The sequence below is a fragment of the Accipiter gentilis genome, chromosome 10, assembly GCF_929443795.1.
Source record: "Accipiter gentilis chromosome 10, bAccGen1.1, whole genome shotgun sequence".
Classification (NCBI taxonomy): Eukaryota; Metazoa; Chordata; class Aves; order Accipitriformes; family Accipitridae; genus Astur; species Astur gentilis.
This window is the reverse complement of record NC_064889.1, coordinates 9,729,829-9,750,510: the sequence shown is the minus strand read 5'-3', so window position 1 is coordinate 9,750,510 and position 20,682 is coordinate 9,729,829. Positions and strand designations below refer to the sequence as shown.

The 20,682-nt window shown below is 37.3% G+C and overlaps 1 protein-coding gene across 2 annotated transcripts in view; it reads left to right on the top strand.

Moving 5' to 3' along the window:
* Positions 1-20,682, top strand: part of LIPC (lipase C, hepatic type) — a 64,605-nt gene that overhangs the window by 20,503 nt on the left and 23,420 nt on the right. The window lies entirely within an intron of this gene.

Genomic DNA, 20,682 nt, shown 5'->3' with positions numbered 1-20,682 from the left:
TCTTGCAACGTCCCTCCACCAGGCATGGCCCCCATTGCAGCTTGCATTGCAAAACCTTCCTGCCCTGAACCACACACCCAGCCAACTGATTCCTGTGACTCACCCCCACTGAAGTATGCACTTTTCTTTCTAGGGAGGCTATGTTTGATACTTCTGATTAAAAAAAAAAAAAAAGAAAAAAAAAAGAAGGGAAGACAAAAGCTACATATTAATGTTGGTGGAATGAGAGCACTTGATTCCTGCTGGCAGACAGCTCTATGCCTGCTTTCTACCACACATGCTTTCTCGTATCATTCTCTTTCATTGTGCGGCTCTGGAGAATACCTGGTACCATAGAAAGAATGAGACAAAGTCTCTGCAGTCAGGATTTAGGCTCATTTAAAATAACTTCGAAATGCAGACATATCTCAAAAAAACCATCTTTGATTTATTTTATAATGAGCTCGATTCTTTCTAAGCCTATTTATAAACTCCATCTTATGCCTGCCGAGTATCTCGCTAGCAACATTTTATTCTTAGAAGATTCCTTTGCTTGACAATTTTGCAGACTCTACTCAACCAGTCTCCTGATAAATTCAAATTAAAAACATGATAATTAAATAGAGAAGTATTTCATCCTGTCATAATCTTCAGCTGTCTGAAACATCAGAAGCTGTTAAAAAGAAACTGATTTGTCTGCATAGCAAAAAGACAAAAGATACCTAGAAGCTTGTCTGCATTAATTATCTGTTGCAAAATAGCTTTTAGAGGAAGGCCCAACCACCTAGACAAATTTTAGGCATCCTCCATAAGGTTTGGTGTTTGAAGAAATGTTTATTCTCTCATTTCGGCTCCACTGCTGGCTCAGATTCCATTTCTCTTGTTTCTTTGGCCAAGGTGTTGTTTTCTCCAACCACTGCAGAAATGATTGGCCTCAGCTAACGGTTCCTGTGATGCATGCCAAATTGTCCCATGTACTAATACATTTTACTCACAATTTGTAGAATTTACAATTAGATTAAATGACAAACAGAAAAATACAAATAGAGTCCTCCAAACTCCTTATTTTCCTGAGCAATAGTTTTATCACAGATCCCATAAGTAACTTGAAGCTTGTCTGTCTCCAGACTTCAAAGCTCCATATTTCTTTCTCCACAAGATAATCTGCCTTCCTTTTCAGTAAATACATTCAGTCTGCACAGTCCTACTGAAAGTTAACTTTGTATTCAAGTTGGCAAACAGGTCAGCTGTTGTGTCCTCTCTGAATACTGCTTTTATCTGACAGGTCTCTGAGTCAGCAACATCTTCCTTAAATGCTCACTTCCAGTGTCACATGTGTAACCACTACAGCATTTTGTTCAAATGAATGATGTTCAGTGAACACGCCCTAGGCACGTCTAGTCCAAAACTAATACAGCAGCAACAGGATTTAAACTCATAAAAGATTTTACGCATATCTCAAGGCTACACTGACTTTTAATTTATGCCTCCAGATAGAGTTATCTTTCAGAGTGGCACAGAGCAAAGCACAACAAAAGTCAAAAGCATTGTAGTCATGGGAAGAAAACAGGTGGCCCAGGACTGCTGCTGTAATGGATGTGAATACTGTGTTTTCACATCTACACCACTTATATCACATATGTAACTGTGTCGGATTGTCCGGGCATGTTCCCTGCATGCTGACCAAACTCTTTATTTGTTGACACATTCACATCTTGCAGAGCCAAGGACAAGATTAGGAAAACTGACTGAACTGTAATCTGTTGCCTGGGAAGTTTAGGACACTTCAGTGCCCGCAAACAGCTCTACCCTAGGCTGAAATGCTACAGTAAACTTGTTTATATGTTTTACTGCCAAACTGCATTTAACAGAATATAACAGCTATTTGATTGAAGGAATAAAGGAATTTAATTAGTAGAAGTTCTTCTGGGCTGTGGCTGCTGTTGTCCCACACCCAGTCCCAAGCAGCCTCTGCCCTTTGGGATGATTTTGTGCTGCAGACACACTATGTGACCTGGTTCCTGTCCAAAGGAATATATGGTCCAAACAGAACTGACTATAGCAAGATTATGACTTAAACAGTTTTTATGTTTTATTAATAACCTATTGGACAAAGAGAATGGGGATTCTATGAATGTTTCCCCCATTTCACATTCTTTCCAGACCCAACACAGAGTGGCCTGGGAAGTCTCCTTCATTACAGCAGATAGCAACATCCCTTTAAAGGATTATGAACCAACCATGGACTACTCTGTTTTCACCTGAACTTCAGGATAGCAGAAATACAAATAGGTTGTCAGACCTCAGCTGAGAACTTCTGGCCTCATACAAAGCTAGCTTCTTTCACTTTTGTGTCAGGGACAAAAGAGATAGGTCAATGTGGACAAGAATTTCATTTTCTAACAGCATGTTTATAGTCCTTCTATTCTCTACTTCTCATACAATAAGAAAGAATATTTTAATTCTATTTAGAATTTGGAGGAAAATATTTAAATGATATTTTTTCTCTTCCACAAATATTTCAGGCATATATTTCAGATAAATAACATTTCATTATTTAAAATATGCCAGTAAAAGCTGAGCTGGGAGAACTATATTAGGGACATAAGAATTATTCTGCAAACCTGAAGGAAACAAAGGCATCAGTTCCACCAAGGACCATCCTGCAGATGACAGAAAAGAATCTAACATATAAAAAAAGCAATTAAAATTAAATTGGAAGGTTAAGAATTTTGGTCAAATATGTTATTTCATTTCCACTTGATTCTAGTTGGAACTGCAAACATACTGAAGCACCATGAGAAATGCTGGCCTGCCCTTGTGATGTCTCGTTATTTCTGGGAAGCCTCCAGTGTCTTCTGAAGTTCACAGTCTGATATACCAGGAAATACACACACAAATATGTTGATGTGAAAATTCCAGGTCAGTTCAGTGTGACAGACTAGGAAAGTTCAGCTGGCAAGGGTGGGTGAGCATCTCCCAGGATGGTTTTGTAAAATGAACCATTATGACAGAGGTTGTATAACCCATTGCTAAGCTCTTGTGCTAACCAATTATTTTAATTGTCCTGAAAAGGTCTGTCCAGCTAGGGTAGCAGCTACAAAATGCATGTGGGGCAGAGCCTGCCCCCATAAATAAGCCTATACCTGTGTAAGAGTAACAGCATTAGGTTTGTTAATAACCAAAATAATCCCTACCTCCAATCCCCAAAAGCCCTTGTCCAGGACTAAGTAAATTGCAAAGCTGCTAATAAAAGAAGCAATAAAGCTGAAAAATTGTGAAGGAAGTATGTTTAGGATAAAATGAACATTCATTTTAAGGAATAATTCTCCCTACATTTCAACAAACGTGCCCCAAAATTGGCTACAACACAGAGCACTACCTCAGGACTGCACAGCATGACGGAAGAGTCATCTACTGAAAAGCTGGAATAACTGCTGCATGAAGTTAGAATTCAGAATACTTAGAATATAAACACTATAATTACATTGCAGCATAATAATAGTTAATTACCTGAAAGGTTAGGAAAGAACTTGTGGAAAATAAAGGAAGCTCTTCCTTCAGTTAATGGAAAGTTTTGCTAATAGATTTTTCAGGTCCAGGTAGAAGAAAATGTATTTATCTTAAAAAATAACATGCCCTTTATGTGAATCTGTAGTGGAAAATTATGGGAGTTATTAAACTCGCTGTAGAGAGGTAATAGATGGTTCTAATTCAAAATGAACTGAGTAGAGACTGACTTCTGCTGCTTGCAATGACAGTTTCTTAGTCTAGGCAGTCTCCCATAAATCTGAACAAAATCCATGACGCTGCTACAAAACGAAATGAAAAAGAAAGAGGACAAATAGCTTCACTTTCATTTCTAACAGCTGACCCAGCCCCCTTGGAAAACGTGTGATATGTCTCCAGCTGATAGCCACAGGAGCCTGAGAAGCAAGCAATATCCACCAGCAGTCAACACGGTTGCATATGGACTTTCTATTATCAGATATACACTTTTCCCCAAAAAAGAACACCACAGAACAAAAACCCCTGCCAAGCAGCCAAGCCTGAAATGACAATTTAATCATTAAATGCAATCACAACAATGTACCATCTGCAATATCACATGCAGTGCAAAAAATGGATCAATAGAAAATACCTGTAAAGTATAGAACAGAGGTAGTTGCCCATTGCTGTCCATGACAGCAGCAAATGTGATCTCCACATTCGATATGATTATAAATTCTCATTTTGCCTGTGTTGTCCAGATTGCACTAGGAACACTCAAAATATGCAGGACAAGAACCATGGCACTAAACTAAAATTGGGGTGGGAGGTGGTGGGGGGTGGTTTTGTTTTTTTCTCTTTAAAGTTTTCTTTGGCTTTCTTTTCTTCAATTAGCTCAGTGTAAGTTGTTGGGGTTTTCCTTATAATTAGATTACCCTAAACCATCTTCTGTTACTTTCCACTGGCTTGTCACACTCTCAGTTGTTGATGGAAGTGACTTTTTTTTTTTCTTTCTTTCTTTCTTTAGATTAAAGTCAGTCAAATTACTAAGACTTTACAGAACAAATAATTGTAGGAATAGCTGGTTTACTACCTCCCCAGCATTTTGGATCAGAAATACAGTCAGCATTTTCATACACAGGAAAATAAACATAACTTCTCAAATCCTATTGAGAAATACTTATGTAATATTCATAGAAAATTAATAATTCTAAAAGCAGAAGAAAATAATAAAACCTATTGTATAATGACTTCACTCCATATTTTCTTGTAAATTTTACATTTCTTAAATATGTCAAGTCAAATCATTTCATAGCTTTTTATTAACCTGAACTTCTTGCTGGGAAGTAACAGCTCTCATTACCAAATGTCACCATCAACAGAGTTACTATCTAGGTGCCCATCTAAATAATTATGTGTCCCTACTGTTTAAGTCAGGCTTACTTTCCTTGTTTTCTTCATGTACTTACGCTATCAAAATCAATATGGTTATGAGTATACACAACACTGAGCTTCTGCTAAAGTTTACTACAGCTACAGCTATCAGAATACTCAATTACCACAAAGCTGGGGGGCGAGAGGGGGGTGGTGGTGGTGGTGAGGGTGGGTTTTTTGGTTTGGTTTTTTAGTTTCCAAAACCAGGAGGCATGACATGCTACTAAAGAATTCTTCCTTGTAAACACCATCACTGAGAACTTTCGTAAGAATGTGCTTAGCTAAAACTGAACAGGCAAGTTAGTATTTGGAAAAAGGAGAACACAGCAGTAACCTTCAAAAGCTAGATCTCATGACTGCTGTGAACCACGGCCAAACTCACCTGCTCATTTAATACAAAATGACTCACTAACCAAGATTTCCCCCTAGAATCATCCAAACCTATTGCTCAATAATTTCAGTCTAGTAAGAACTATTTCTGTGATGAATTAGGTTCAAATATATCCTTTCTTTTCCCCCTAGATTCTGTACAGAGAAAAATAAATTTTTCAAGCATCTGCTCACACAGTACAAAAATTATTACTAGAGACATTTTTTTCCTTTTTTTTTTAAATAGCATTTTACCAATCTTGAACAACAGTTTCTCTATTAATTCTAGAACTTTTAAAATCAAACTTGTTTTGTTAGCTTTTGAAGAAAACAAACCAGCACCAATAATTCCCTGGCTAAAAAACATCCTCTGTTAATTCCTTCTCTCATTAGAGAATAGAACAAAAATGGTTATTACAGCTGAGATGCATGATGTGTACTGTAGAGAGAAGAAAAAAAATCCAGCAGCACAGAGAAGAGTCTGACATGCTGAGCTAGGGCACATGGATGCTTAGACCTTTGCTTTTCTGTTACTACACCATTAACTCCCACACTGTCCCAGATACCAGTATGAATGCACTTTCTATCTATTCCTCTCCTCACGGCAATATGAAGATCACTAGAACAGTGAATGACTGTTGCAGAATGTTTCTGCTACCACTATTCCCTGTCAGTAAAGGGCAGAATACAGTCTTTGCAGATTTTCTTCGCTAAAAATTATGTGTCCAAGTGTCCATGCTGATTTCATTAAATTTCTGAGCCTTTGATAAACGCAAGACAACCGTCACACTATTAAAACAGACTGGGTTTTTTCTATAGATTTTTTGTTTGTTTTTTTCAATGGAGATCTCCAAGGAGAACCTGAGAACTGGATGGTGAATAGGTCTCAGTAGGTGCCTCCTTGTCACAGTGCTGTGTGGTTCATTCAGCAGCATTCACTGGTCTACCACCAGCTGTGAGGAAATTTGGGTTCCATTAGTATGCTGGTGATGCTCAGCTTATTTTCTATTTTTTACCAGATCAGAAATGCCATTCTTCAGCCAAGATGCACACATGAATGAGAACAAACTTGGCTGAAGTTGACTCTGCAGTGGACAAAGGCAGTGCTGGCATCTAGCATTGAAACATTCACATTATTCCAGCCTAAAAAGCACTCTCCAGTCTGAGATCACTTCTATTATCATGCATAATTATAATAACCAAGCTAGCAGAGGTGATGTTGATATTATCTTTTTTTTTCTTTTTCTTTTTCTTTTTTTGACTGTCAATATATGGAGACGTTCAGGGAGACTGAAGAGTCTCCAGCTCTAGAACTTGCTCCAATGACAGGATGAATTTCCTACATGCAGTGGTACGCACAGCATCTTTTTTGATAAAACAAATGTCACTGTGCTATGTTTAGTTGCTTTGGTATATGAAAGGGAAGATTTTCATATTTGGGCATGTGGATTTGCTTAGTCCATATAAACAGCACAATACAATAGGAGGCTACAGCATTTCCTAAAGCAAATATTAAAAGCAATGTGTTTGTTTTTTTTAAATGAGGAAACTGATATGAACATTTACTGGATATTATCATAGTTCTGAAGAGATGGACTAGAGGGAAAATGAAATCATGCACGGAATTGGAGAGAGGAGACATGAAAACAAAATGTTCTGGCAGTGTATATTATATCATCAACTTCTGTGTGTGACTTCGCCACATAAAGTATGATATATTATAACTTTCTTTTTTTATGTAAAAAGTTAGCTCTGAGGATTCTAGGCTGAACTCAAATGTAGTGCTAAATAACAAAGCAGATAAATTCACCCACTTGGTGTTCCAGGCATGACACTCAGAGACAAGTAAATCTGTTTATCTGTGTAACCTTTTGACTACGCTACCACGTTGGTCACTAAAGATGAACTAAATGGTTGTTTACAGGCACAAAAGAGGGCGTTGGGATCATTATAGAGCTTTCTGTAGTTTAATAAAGGGAACAATTTGATATTATTTCTGGCTACAGAAATGTCATAAATTGATATTACTGCTTGCTGAGAATATGACAATAAAGTGATAGGTTCTGCCTATTTTTATATATATATAATTTCTGTATCTTTATACTACAGTAAAAAGATTATAATGTCCACAGCAGGACTGAGCAAGCACTACACACAAGCCAATATACCTGACCTCCATTTTGAAATCCTAAGGAATCAAGAAAAACTCAGTAAGGTAGTCTTCAGGAAGTTATTGAATCATTGCATGTGTGTGTCTCAGGCCGTGAACAAACATTAGTCAAGGGTAACTGCCTGTAGCACTCCCCCAGCTTTCATAGTTTCCAGAAATCTGATATTTTTATCCAACTCATGCAGTAGGTCAGTTCATGTAAGCATGCCCCGATTTGTTCAAGTAATATAAATTAGGCTAGTTTAACAAGTTAAAATAGGTGATTTGAGGTAGCCTAGCTGATTTTCCTTGCAGCAAATAGGCAATGGTCCAACCTTGGAGCACTGGCAACAGGACAGTAAGGGTGGTAATCTCTGGCTGGTGGGAGGTGATAAAAAGCTGAAGGTGGTAACCTTTTTGCTGGTACAGATGGATGCAGACAAGGATGCTTGTCCACTGCTGTAATACGCTCCTTTGTAATGAGTGTTAAAGTACTGGTTTTCTGCAGCACAGTTATACACTCAAAAGCACGTTCAGGTTCTTATATACAAAGGAAATCCTGCCTCCAAATAGCTTTGTTTCTATTGTTACAAAAGTTAGAAAAAAAAAAAAAAGATGTTTTTAAACTGCAAAGTGAATTTATATATAGTGAAAAGAAAGAAGCCTTCTGGAAGGACTTTTAACTACTGCTTTATACAAAACTTCCTCCCATTTTGGGTCTTTAATTCTTTACACATGAATAGCAGTCCAACTTTCTTTGCTCTATGAAATATGACAGATTCTGGATAAAACATACCAACCAAAGTCAGAAGCCTAAGTTTCAGTGTTATATGCACCACCTATGCATAATATGGGAAAGCAGTTTTTGACAAACTAGAGTAGTTAAGAGGATAGTGCGGAATTGAACTCCTAGGCAGAAATTAAATTCTGCACAGAAAGGTAATCTCCATATTTGCACACTCAGGTTTCCTTCTCTCCAGATACTGGTGTCTTCTCACAATCACAGAGAACCATAATTGCAAGATTCTGATCTGCAGCAGCACCCAGCTGTTGCTATACCCTCTGGAGTGCCCCTACGCAGAGTATTACAGGATCAAGCCCATGGTTCAGCCTTCTCCCTTTCTGCTGCATGCCCTAATGCAGCTACTTGGTCAAGAGTATCAAAAGGATGACCATTAGGATTTTACTCACACAACTGTTCTCATAAATGATTGCATGATAATTCTGATTATGCATCTTCTGATGCCTTTGTCACATCTATACTTTGCACAGAAGGGCTGGAAAAATCTGTCATTCTGACATCGTTCTAGTTCTTTTTGTGGGCTTGCCATGTTCAGCAATGGCAGCTGTTCACCAAGCAGTGAAAATGTCTATCTGGCTGTTCAGCAGAGCCACAGGTCTCTCTTTTGGGCTTGTGAATGTAAGAGATGGCAATTTCTGCATCAATAACAAACTGTTCCTTTCCCCCACATTGCATTCAGGAGACTTTTGGCTCTGCTGTGTCTCCTCTCAAGCGTTAAAGAGGAATGTGCTTCCAGCAGTCCTCTGAGAGTCTCATTAGGTTTTCCCAGCCACTCCTATGAAGTTTCACATTGTTGCCCAAATACAATTGTCTTTAACTATTTGGAGAATTTTTAACTTCTGAGCCTACATACTTTGTGCTAGTCAAATGAACACAGAGATTATAAAATCAGCTTTCCAGGCACTTTCAAAGATACTTTTTCTTATGCTAATGGAAAAATAAGGGAAGATTTGAGCGGGCTATGTTGATATCTTTCACAGAATAATCTTAAGCATATTAAAATGTAAATTTTTCTACAATCACTGCTTTTGGGGGACAAACTTTTTGCTTAAGTCTTTAGATGTGTTCTGCCTCCATTTTGATTTTCACATTAGGAGTTTTTGCCTGATCAGTTCTGTGATCCCATTTCTTTCTTACTCCTTATGCTGACAACTGATTTCTGCAAGAGTCTTTTTAGCTTGCTAAGCCAACAGCAAACTTACCCAGTAGAAAGAAAAGTGAATTTTCACATGGTGGCTGAGTGAACTGAATCAGATGAATGCAAGAGTCACAGCTGCACTGCTCAGGAATGGAGGAGTGAGACCCCTGAGGTCTCCATTATTGCCTCCGTGGATGTACAACTGCTAGAACCAGGCCTGGGCCCTGCCTTGGGAGCAGGGGGTTCCACCCTCACTGATACTGTATATGTCTCAGTAAAATTTTCATAAGTCCTATTTCCCTACGGAGCAAAGTTTGACAGTGCACATCCTGGCACCAAGCTTGGCATCACAACACACTACAACAGGCAGCACACCATCCCTGCCCAGCAAACCTCAGGCAGGGATTCTGACCAGCTGAAAAGCGTTAGTGCCAACACCACCTACTGCCTCTAGGAGCAATAGTTTCTAATTCTGAATGCCTCCACTCTCAGTGACGTATGCCTTCTCCCACTGTTTTTAGGTACATCCACTCCTGCATCTTTTTTAAAATTAGCTCCAACGTGCCAGCTGAATACACAAGATTATCTTAAGGCCATATAACATTGATTTACAGGGACACATACCTAAAGACTCCAGAAGTGAGGCTTAAGGACATGAAAAGGACATGAGCCAAGCTCATGAAAAATTCTTCTAAATCAATATGGTTCTCAGGGGAACAAAAACCTGTTCCCCTAATCTTCTTGGGTGGTTGGTAACATTTGCCACAATGGGGCTCCTATCCTGAGTAGACCTCTGAGTACCACTAGAATGCAAATAATAATTCTCAGAATTATTATATTCAGGAAAATTACTCTGCTGTACTAATATGTATATTATATGTATTATTTATATGAGAGTCCAAAAAGATTTGTTAAATGAACATCTTAAAATGCAAGTAGAATGTAGACAGACTCAATCTAATTATTTATGCTTAGAAAGAACAATACAGCATAAACACATCAGTTTGTTTTACATTGATCACAATATTTTAAATTAAAATAACCTCTTTCTTTCCATATTCCTTTCTTCCTAAACGACCGTGAAACAGTTGTACAAGGCTATCAGTTATTTCATCAGTGATACTCCTCCCAGCTTCTTACCAGTTAGCTAACGTGTTCTACCCACTGGTGTGTAGATGACTATTTCTGTATAAGAAAAACAAATTGATGGACTCAGAAGCACTGAAGACTGCAGAATCTGGACATTAGACACAAGCTTTCTTTCTCGTGTAATAAAGTCTCAAAAACAATGTGTTTTTTCAAAGCCAAAAATCTTCTACAAGCCTATGTCTTTTGCCAGCAGATTTATTCTTTGCCACCAGATTAATTAAACTGAGTAAGTAGCTGTCACCACTATAAGAATTTTTCTAATATACATTAGAATTAATTTTACCTACATGTTATCTGAGCTGTTCCCAAAGGTAACCAGTAACACTGAAGTGGCAGAAGGCAATGGAGGGGCTACAGAGGTTAACCTTGACTTTGTAAAGGCTACTGTGCATCTCTGTGACAGGGATACGAAATTAATAACTTCACTGATCAACTAGTACCTTACCCACAAAGCATATACCACTGCTTACTTCCCAAGAAGTATTAACTACTTATGTGCAAAGTATCCAGGTTCAGAGATGGTCAGCATACAGTACTTTTAGTGATGGCATCTCATGAGATGTCTTTTCTCAAGGCTCTGTGTGCTAACTCTACTCAGGTGCTGGTTTACTGAGACTTGAAGGCTATTAACATTTGTCTACCTGTCCTTTTTCTTCTAAGCTACAACAGGACTACTTGGAAACTTCACAAATCAGCCTACTTATTAGGGAGCCAAATTCAACATGATCAAACTCAACCTTTATCATAGAAGGGACAAACCTTCTATGAACTTCCCCTTGTGAATCTTGCAGTAAAGCATCCAAGCACTGAGGTCCACTTACTAGCCAGTTGATTGTCATCTCCTTTTCATCAAAGCAGTTGTAACTCAGTAATATCATATATACATATATTGTGCAGGTCGCACTCACTTCCTGAGCATGAATGAAACTAGGTAATCTAAAATCTGCAGCAGTATACTAGTCAGAAGTTATGTCACTGATCAGCAAACAAAGCTGTTAAGTGGAGTAATGTTTCTAGGGCACAACAGCAGCAGAGAAAACTCTTGAGGTGAAAGACCACAAACTGGTCAGCTCCCATGAAGGGTACTAAGTACTCCCAGCTCCCACTGATTTTGAAAGAAAATTTGCAGGCCTTTTATTACCCTTGCTATTGCATGATAAACTCTGAACAACTTCCTTTTAGCTATGTGGCAACTGAACCCTTGATTCTTTCTTTCTGCTTTCCAGGCTGTCAGATTTAATATATCCATTGTTTAATGATTCCATCCTCACCTTTAAATTTATGGAGGATTTTTGTTCTAACCTAAGCAAATATCACAATCAAAATCCCTACATTTCTACTTCTGGAAGATGAGACCTCATTTAGCAAAATGGACTCTCCTTTCAGAAAGATTTCATATTTCCAACTTTTAAACCCCACAAATGTATAGCAATGTTTAATATTTTCCATGTTTGTTCAATTTTCTCCACTAAAGCAGATCCAGTTTGCTTTGCAAAGCAAACTTGGCTTCAGCACGCTTTCACTGTGCTGCCCTGTTGGATTCTGTTGAACAGCTCCTGGTGACAGAACACAAGGCTGTGTCATTAACCATCCACCAGCAAATCTAATAACATGAAGAATTTCAACAACTCATTCATGGTTCAGTTAATTTATGATAAATTTCTCCCCAACAAGATATCACAAGCAGAGATCAGAGAAACTCCAGAGAATGATTTCTCTTCTCATATTCATACATTTGTGAAGCTGGAAGGAGTCTAGAGAGAATGAGCAAGAGCAGCTGATGAATTAAGACAGTTTACACTGCCAACATGGAAAATAGTAATAAAATAAAACCCCAGCCAGTGTAGGAAAACAATGTCATGGGGAAAAAAGTATTTTTGCTCAAAGTATAGTTTTTATCATCAGGAACATGTTGTTCACAAAAAGGCTTTGACTGCTGGGAGACTGAAACTCTCTGTTCACAGACCAAAATCATCATGGCCAACATAAGCAACCCTTGGTTGTTCTACCCCTGCAGCACCCTTCCTCTGTCTGTCCCTGGCTTTCAGTTTGTTCTGCTGACACCTCCTACTTAGTGAAAATTACTGGGAGACACTTTTTATATCTGGAATTCCAAACTTTCAAATAATACTTGTAGTTCATACATTTATTCATTTTCCCAGTTGTTTCAAAATAGATTTTAGCAATCTATAACTAATATACTAACTGGAAAAAAATTGTGTGTGCTTTCAGGTGTCCTAGAAAACAAATACATACAAATACATACAAATACATTCACTTTGGAACATAGTGATTTTGTCCATCAATTTCTATGTATTCAAAATATGGAAAGCAACTTTGTTCCTCACAGTTTGGTTCATGTCATTCGGCAACTGATAAACAACAAACAGGCAAATAAAAAAATAATCCAGTGATTAGTGAAAGTTAAAATTTCTGTCAATCTGACATACTGTTGTCAAAGCCCAAACACTAGGACTACAGGAACAAACATAACAGATCAAACCAGAGACACTCGAAAAATCTGGTCAGAGACAAATCAAGACTGAATAATCCGGAAAAAAAAAATAATTAGTACTTATCCAGGAAATTAGTGGTTGACTTATGCCCTGAAGAATGAGGCTTTATACTCCTCATATACTTTTATCCCCTAGTTTAAATCTGGATTTTCTCCTTCCTCCCAGCTGCCTTCAGTGAGAAGTTTTCGGATGACCTGTAAAACAGGGCAAAAAAGTATGCAGCATAAAGTCTGATCACAAATTTTCATGAAGAGTCATCTTACTCATTCTTGCTTTACCTTATCCAAGGTTTCAAGTGAGCAGACAGCACTTAAAACTTCTGGCCTAGAAGGAAGGAGGAAAGGAGGAGAACAGATTTCTGAAGAGCTAGAAGAAAGTGTTAAAGAATAGGCTAGCGAGAAACACAGAAATCCAAAGAAAACAAATAGCCCAATCCTGTAAGGTGCTGAGTACTTGCAACACCCATTAAAATGAAAGGTAGTTGACAAACATAAATAATTTCCTGAAATCATGCCCAAAGGAACAGTCTCTGCCTTTCTGTGATGGATATACAGAGGAAAGGGTCCTTCATTTTAGTCAATGCCTGGTCAACAAACTTTTTATCTGTCTAGACATCGTTTTTTAAAACAAACAACAAAAAGCCAAGCAAACAAAACAACAAAACCCCCACATGTTTCTCTTTTGCTTTTTGTGCTTGCCCTTCTATGGGTCTCTGAATTTTTATATTTCTCTTTTCATACACTAATGTATACAAATTGACTAAAGAAAGATGATGAACAAATTGTCTGTGGACCAACCACATCCTCCAGCTTTATCCAGATTAGTCTCACTGAGATGAACTGGGGAAGATTCCAGCAGACCAAGAGGATTCTTCCAGTCCTAGCACCTCCTATACCTTTCTCCTCCTCTGCCCCTGTGAAGCCAGCATGTCCCTTTCCTCCAGAGATCCAAATCATTACGGTGCTAAGGGGCATAAGCTAGCAAGGGCTATTCAAAGCACACCTCTCACCACTCCTTTTTTACTGGATGCTAAAGATATCATAGTGTTAAAAGACATCTTTTTTCCTCCTTGTGTTTCAGCACTGGGTATCAATTATTAGGCTTTAAATGGGGCATGCATTCACTTGTGTCTCCAAAATGATGTTTACATTAAAAAACACACTTTTCAAGTAGGCAATGTCTCTTAAACAGTAAAATACTTCATACAGATACGGACACTAGGTCATAGCAAAAAGAAAGCTATACTCAGGAAAGAGCAAGAGGGAGCTTCTCAAATGAGAGATCCTGACTCATGGGAAGATTACATTATTCCAAATAATTACAGATTCCTTTGCTACATATGCTGAATAGACATCCTTTTACAGTGCAAATCAGCAGTCATCATTGCTTATACTGTGAGAAAGATTCAGAAAGAAACTAGCTTAATCACCCTGTAGGGTACAAGCATTTTCAAGGTTATCCAAGCTACTGCAGCTGTTCTGTTAGCATGTCCTTCACCTGCATTAAGAACCATGCTCTGGGCCTGTAAAAAGTGTTCAGCAATGCATGAATGCACAGTGAAAATTTAGAAATATTCATGGACATTTTATGTAAATGGTCTCTGAATATCAAACACTTGAACCTTCTAATACAAATGCCCAAAGTAATATTTCATTCATACTAAATACTGTAATAATGAGGGGAATGTCGTATACTTCATCAAATACACAGGTAGTATTTATACATAGCATTTAACAATTGTGTATAGATTTTTATAAATATATATGTTTCTGTGTCTGTAGGCACTTTACACAACACTACCTGAGATAATTATACAAATTACATAGCTATAATGGATAATTACGAACCAAATTATACTCTAACATATCATTAGGTACTACTTTACTGCCCTCTAATACATATTTACTGCTACTGGTTTCCAGATTTTTGGACTCACATCAGCTTCAAATTCTACAATTTTTTTAAGTCACCAGGAAACAAAACAAATGTTTCTTTCTCTGCCCATTTGAAATTTGGAATTTTACATCCAAAACCCAAATACTGGCAGAGGCCCAGAAATAGAATTCTCACTGTCACTGTAGTAGCAGGTTAAAATTCCAGCACTGTGTGCCCTTGCAGTGCTGCCAAGGCAGATTTATCTCGCTTGAAATAGAGATTTAAGGCTTTGAATGGGACACAAATTGGCTGCGTAGCCATCTAATTTACTGGATCTTAGCTTCATGACTTTTAAAATGCATTTTTGATCATTTTATACATCTTGGCTCTATGATTGGAATCACAGTGTGCAAAGGTGTCTGGCCTTACAGGTGAAATGGATAAAACTAATAAAAGTTTTATAAGCTGTTCATCTTTTTAATGACTTTTTGCATTGTACGATGCATATAGTATTAAGTATTCCACAAAAAATATTTTGCATAATAGTTTTCACAGGTCTCCTGGAAAGTCCTGCAGAGCTCAGCAACAGCTTTGCCAATTTTGATAATCGCTCACCCCAAGCTTATGCTAACAAATCTTTGTAGGACACCATTGCATGACCACTTTTACTAAAAGAGAGTTGTACTAGAGTACTAGACAAAAGTACTTGAGAAATTTTTGCGAACTATGGCTCAAGCAATAGCAATTGTTATAATGTGGACTCAGTTCACCTATACAAGGAAAATAGTAACAAAAATTGTATGACAGCAATAATAAAAACTCTAACACTGGTTCAGTATGCAGAATCTACTTTAAAATATGTCCACAGTAAATTTTCCTTCCTCTTAAAAACTCTAATTTAAAAAATAATAATAATAATAAAAATCAATGTTGGACAAGAAGTCTCATTTCTGGACATAATTGCATGGAGATAACCTTTGTAAACACTGTGCACTGCAGAGTTTTTAGAAGAAATAAGTACAGGCATCTGCTGTCAAAGATGAGTTTGGAGAAATTCAGGGTACACTTGAAATGATCGAAGCCTTTTGATACCATATCAGTGAAACCATCAATCTCTTCCTCAGATGAACACACCTAGTGATTGTCAAAGCAAACACTTCCTATGTGCTGCAAAAACAGGATTTCCCCTCAGCTATTTTGGCTTAACTAAGGCTTTCAGACAAAACCAGTAAAAATAAAACAACACTATTAAAAAAAAAAAAATAATAATCAAAGGACACAGTGGAAAAAACCAGGACCATATCTGAGAGGCAAGATAAAAGGAAACAAGAAGAAAGGGAGGAGAGGGTGATTAAAGCAAATATAGCTCCCAAGAACATATCTTTAAAAATTTTCCCAATATTTCCTCTAAAATACAGATTTCTTGGAAGCATGAAAATTTTAAGGGATCAGATGTCAAGTCACCACTCAGACTGAGACGTTTGGATGCTTAGTCCTATTCCTTGAATTGAACAAAGGCCACTTCGGTAGACTGGGATTTAATTATACTCAAGCTAGGCAGATTCCCCCACTTAAGCAACGGGCTGCCTAGTGCTGGAGAGTTGTTTGGGTCTCTGTCATTGTTACTACAGTCCTAAGGCTAAAACTCACCCAAATCCAACCCCCCCCCTTTTTTTTTTTTCTTCCTTTCCACTGCAACACTCCATCATCTTCCAGGCATCATTGACCTCTTCATTTCCCACTGCCTTTCTGCAAACTCTGAGACAAGCATTTGTCTTTTTCTGAGTATCAGAATAGTGCCAAGCATAAATATTCACAAGCTGAGTTTTTGAGAATAGCTTGTACAAAAAATTCATAACTAAACCTACAATTCACTAACTTTCTTGTGCAGACAAGGCTGGCTGTCCATATGAATACTATGCAAGCACCTACAGCCACCACCTACCAGCTTGCCTCTGCCTTCCAGGGAATATAGCTATTATGCAGCAGTCTGGCCTGGAGGGTTGTGCCATGGCCCAGCGAGTGAGTTTCACTCAGTAATGCCTTCCTGTGCTAATATTCTAAAGATTCTAATGTTTCTACTTTCTCATTCTTCTAAGTTTCCTGTTATTTTTTACCCCTGAGCTTCAAACACACGTTCTTGCTGCATATATTTAATTTCTACTTGTCCTACAGAACGCTGTGATGCAGAAGTTCTGCTGAATTTCTGACTCAGCAACTTGGCACCAGACAAATAATTTCACTGCAGGATCACACAGCAAAAAAAGTAAGGCCATAGGAAGAAAACAAACTCCCACTTCCAGCACAGCTATCCTAAAATACAACTCCAAAAATGTCTTATATTTTGCAGGACTGTCTTTTTTTAATAAAAATTTCCTCCTGTCATGATAGTGTCAGTGTATGTGAAATGGTTCTAAGGGACATGCACAAAAGTAACAGAAGACTTCTTGTGGTCCCTTACAAATAAAATTGAAGAAAACAATGCTCTGAATTATGATGTTATAAGCAAGTATATATACAGGTTTGAATCCTTTGACCTGTATTTCCTGTTCAGCCCTTGTCCACCTCTTCCAGGGTAAGAGCTGACTTGACTTTTTACTAGAGTTGAAGAGGAAAATATTTTCATATCCCAAGAACATTTTCCAGCCCAAACTAGATAAAAAGCCAAACAGCAACAAAATTGTAAATAAAAGCTCCAGACATTTCAACATAAATTAGCCTAACTATGCTGTTGATCAATTCTGATTGTGGCATTATTTTTTTAATTAATACCAATTAACAAATATTGTCCGACAATTAATGATTTTGAACAGCAAATATTAACACTGATAACTTGGATGTAAAGAGGGAATGAAAGAAGTTTTCAAATGAAATATTTTCTAAAACCTGTTATTTCTCACAGGTTGTTTCTGTTTCAAAAACCAGCAAAATCTAAGTCAAAAGTAATGCCAGGTAGCTCTACATCAAACATGAGTGATTGTAGTGGCTGAAACCCAAGGTCCATCTAGTTCAATGACCTGCAGTAGTGGCCCAAAGCAGGTGCATACTCAGAAGGGGAAGTTTACATATACATACAGCACTTCCCCCGTGTACTCTCCCAGTCATCAACCATTTTCAGTTCACAGATCTCCTGAGTTAGTGGTGGTGTCTGTGTGTTTAGTAATCCTCACTGGATTTCTCTTACATACACTTCCAGTTTCCAACTAACCTTATATAAATGCTTAATATCCATATCACACCCAGCAAGGAATTCCACAGGTTAACTACACGTCTTGAGAACCATTTCATCATCTTTTGCTATTCACTATAAAAATATTTTGTTATCAAAATAATCTTTACATCTTGCACTGGGAGAGACATACAAGTGATCCCCTCTCTATTTTCCCCATGCCATTCATGATTTTATAGACCTCTGTACCATATCACTCTTAGTTGTCTCCTGGCTGAAAAGTCCTCATTTACTTAGCTTCACATTTGTCATTATTCATTTGCCCCTTCCTCTATCTAGTAACATCATATGAACATATGTATTTCACCCAGGCAGTTTGTGACTCTTTCTTCTTTTTGCTTTTAATATCAAAAAAAAAAAAAAAAAAAAAAAAAAAAAAAGAAGAAAATTTAAGCTCCAAATCAGGCATCTGAATAACTTGGCAGAAACCCTGGCCAAAAAAATTTAGTCATGCATATATATGAAAGGAAGCATCTTCATGAAGGGCATTAAGTATTTTTTCCAACATTTACCTGCTTTTAAATCTTACTTGAAACTATGAAAGTTTTGGTTAGGTAACAGATGGAGAGATGATTATTTTTTAACATTAATTTATAGTAACAATTTGAGATCTAGATTATGTGCTAGTCCAAAGCATTCCTAGAAAGACATACTGTAATGCTTTTCCAGTATTTTTGTTCATAAAATTCAGATTAGGTCAGATTAAACCATTGGGGTACTAATTTTAATTTAGCAATTATGCATTGCACAAGTAGCACTTTAACGTTCATATTTGGAAGTATTTTGCTTTAGATGAGGAAACTCAGAGTACAGCATTTTTGTTACCCTGTAAATAATGCAAGCTGTTCAACAGTTGTGTGGTTGGTGCCTCCTTCTGCACCCTTTTCAAGAGAGGAGACAGAGATTTGGATGTATTGTTCTGCACAGTTCATCAGCCCAGAACCCAGGAGCAGAATTCTAAACAAAGAGGCACTGCTGGTTTCTTTGTGCACTGGTTTCCCTGTTCTTTGCAACAACAGTCTCACAAGCTTATTGATTATTGTACTTAAACTCACATTTTTTAATGGAGAACTAACTAATGTTTTTAAATTATGTCACAATGAAGGATAGAAAAAAAGGAAAAAGTTATTTACCTAACTTAATCAGACAATAAAAGAAATATCAAGCATTTGAGAATCAGCATTCTTCCATGAAGTTTTCACCTGATATAAAAAGACAAAAGGAACAGTTAACAGTTGGGAGGGTGGGTGTTATTTCTTTGCCTTCTGTTCTAACCATCATTTCAATACTTGGTTCTAAATAAAGAAGACCAAAACTTATTTTTCACAAGTTTCACATACTAAAGAAGGGTTTTAACAGGGAAGAGAAAGAGTAAGAGTAAGGGACAAGAATCAGTGGTAATTCTTTGGAGAATTTTGAGGCAACCCAGTGTTCAAAACCAATGACAGAAACACAAATTTAGCAAGAGAAATAAAAATACATGCTCTAATACATGTAAATAATAAACAGATAATTTAGAGGAAAGCAAAAGGATAACCTACTAGTTTTTGTCTCTTAGAAGTTTTGTCTCTTAAAGGACAGGTTACACTCCCTCTCTTGAAACCATTAAATATAAATGCATTATTTGATTCATAGGTGACTTAAGAGATATGTCTCTGAATAGTAGAGACACACAACAGCAAGTGGAAACCAAAGCATATTTAATGTGTTTCATCATCTTTTCCAAGGTTTTTTAGCAAGACTTTTGTTTTGATGTTCTCATTTTATTCTCCAGATCCCCACATACTCCCATTTAAGGCACTCTAAGAAACCGAAGCTCTTTGTATCTGTCTCTACCACCTGTCCAAATGCTTTCAAGAGAGGCAATTTCAAATAAACAGCAGCAGGAGATACATAAGTAGAGAATTTAAAATGAACTGACAATGGTCTTTTATCAATTATTTTGACATAAGTAACTTCTGAGAGTAGGTTGCATTGTTTCATGTCTTAAGACCACCAAGCAAGCAAATTGTACTAAACAATGATCTGTACTGAATACTCGGAATATATTTTACAGTTCTTGTATATGCCATGAATTCAATGCTGGGTGTTTTTTCAAATTACTTTTCCTTTAGAAAACATTTTATTTTTAAAAGAGAGAGAGAGAGAAATATCATCTAGGTCTAAACTCCTTACTAACATGTTAATAACTTTTTAAAAATCATGATTCTGCTATTACTGAACAGGACATTACATTCCCTGCTTTCTCCAATTTCCTGCACCCAGAAATTAATTCTGAATAGAAATAAATGATAGGGATATGGATCTCTGCTGACAGTTGTAACATTGTAGTTGCTCATCACATCTGCAAACAAATTTCCAGGTTCCTCACCCCTTCCACAAAAAGCCCAGGTAAATAAAGAACACAGACCTGGGAGGTTCAGGGAGAGTGGAACAGAGCAATCTTCCCTTTGTTAAACTGTGGGATGAGTTTTTATGGATTATCTCAGACCACTGTGTCTTCCGCAGTGCTTCAAATCATGATAGCAGTGTCTGATAATAATGAGTTCAGGA